The sequence below is a fragment of the Hordeum vulgare genome, chromosome 7H (assembly GCF_904849725.1).
Source record: "Hordeum vulgare subsp. vulgare chromosome 7H, MorexV3_pseudomolecules_assembly, whole genome shotgun sequence".
Lineage (NCBI taxonomy): Eukaryota > Viridiplantae > Streptophyta > Magnoliopsida > Poales > Poaceae > Hordeum > Hordeum vulgare.
Window position 1 is genome coordinate 538,557,759 of NC_058524.1, and position 2,333 is coordinate 538,560,091.

The window sequence follows — 2,333 nt, forward strand, 5'->3', positions numbered from 1 at the left end:
ATCAACAATTATCAAACTTTTGTATGCATCACGCGTTTGTTTCGTGTGTTCAACCCCAAAAGGTACATGATGCGCTCGATGATGAGGACTGGCTTGAAGCCATGCATGATGAACTTAACAACTTCGAGCGCAATCAAGTTTGGGAATTAGTGCCAAGGCCAAAGGAGGAACATAATGTCATTGGAACCAAATGGATCTTCAAGAACAAGTAGGATGCAAATGGTGTTGTCATTCGAAACAAGGCAAGACTGGTGGCTCAAGGCTACTCCCAAGTCGAGGGTATCAACTACGGTGATACCTTTGCTCATGTCACTCATCTTGAATCTATTCGCATGTTGCTTGCATTTGCTTCTCATCATGACTTTAAATTGCAACAAATGGATGTGAAGAGTGATTTTCTTAATGGTCCTTTAAATGAGTTGGTATATGTTAAACAACCCCTGGGATTCGAGGATCCCCAGTTCCCCACTCATGTATACAAACTCAAGAAGGCACTCTACAACCTTGAACAAGCCCCACGTGCATGGTATGAGTATCATACTGAGTTGTTGCAGGATCGTGGGTTTGAGATTGGGAAAATTGATCCCACCCTTTTTACCAAAAAGGTCAAAGGGGATTTTTTCATATGCCAATTATATGTTGATGGTATTATATTTGGTTCTCCTAACGAAACTTTCAATGAAGAGTTTGTTGCACTAATGACCAAGAAGTTTGAGATGTCTATGATGGGAGAGTTGAAGATCTTTCTCGGGTTTGAAGTCAGACAAGGGAGAGAAGGAACCTTCATCGAACAAGCCAAGTACACTCAAGACATGATCAAGAGGTTCGAGCTCGAGGACGTCAAGCCGGTCAAATTTCCCATGCCAACCAAATGCAAGCTCGACAATGATCCCAATGGTAAAGCAGTGGATCAAAAAGTATATCGCTCCATGATTGGATCCTTGCTTTACCTTTGTGCATCTAGATCAGATACCATGCTGAGTGTGGGAATTTGTGCATGGTTTCAATGCGCACCAAAGGAAAGCCACTATGCGACAGTCAAACGAATCTTTCAACATTTGGCTCATACCCCAAACTTTGGCTTATGGTACCCCAAAGGAGCAAGCTTTAGTTTAGTAGGTTACTCTGACTCAAACTGGGCTGGAGACTGTGTCGGAAGGAAGTCAACCTCTGGAGGATTCCAATTCCTTGGTCGCTCTTTGGTAAGTTGGACTTCGAAGAAACAAAACTATGGGTCACTTTCTTCCACCGAAGCTGAGTATGTAGCTGTCGCAAGTTGTTGTGCACAATTACTATGGATGAGACAAACTTTAAAGGATTATAGTGTCACTTGTGACAAAGTGCCTCTTCTGTGTGACAATGAAACTGCCATCAAGATATCTCTCAATCTGGTGCAACATAGCAAGACAAAGCATATTGATATTCCTCATCATTTCATTCGAGATCATATAAAGCAAGGAGATACTGAGGTCCTCTTCATCAACACTCAAGAGCAACTTGCAGATATTTTCACTAAACCGCTAGACGAAGCAAGGTTTAGCGAGTTAAGGCATGAGCTAAATATCATTGATTCAAGTAATGTGGATTGAAACTAGGCACACCACACCTCACTCATCATTATATTTGGCTCTATGTGTAGACATGGACATAGGGGGAGTGTTGGTCTCTCAATGAACTTTCCCTCCCTCCATTATGCATAAATTGATCACGTCTTTCACATTAGCCATTGTTGATGGCGCTTGTGCTTCAAAGACGAGTTGTGGTCATGAACCCAAGGATAATTCTTCGTGGTGTCATACCATTTGTCTCAAACATTGGTGGCTCCGGCCACCGCCCTCTCTTCGTCAGAAGATTCGGTTATGTCTTCCACTGCATGCATGTCTATTCTTATCTTCATTTGGGTTTTTCTATGCTTTTTCTTTTCCACTCGCAAGGTTCAGAGTTTGTTCATTCAAGGAGAGCTAAGTTTCCAGGTGTTTTTGACAAGAGGGGCATGGTACTACCGCTCCTAGCATGGAAGTAAAATTTTACTGCTGTTGCACGAGCGGTACTACCGCTCAGCTAGCGGTAGTAAATTTTTACTACCGCTGGCCAAGCGGTACTACCGCGCCGCCAGGGCCGCGGGGGGGTTATTTTAGGGCAGGGGGAAGTTCTTTCTCCCCCATACACATTCATCTCGTGGCTCCCTCATTTTCCTCTCTCTCTCTCTTCTCAAGAGCTGCTGCCGGAGGGACTCACCGGATCTCCTTCCCCGGCCACTCCCCTGGGATTCCTTTTGGTCAAATCCTCTCCCTCGTGCCATGGACCTCGGTACTGCCCCTCGTTCCCTTCGT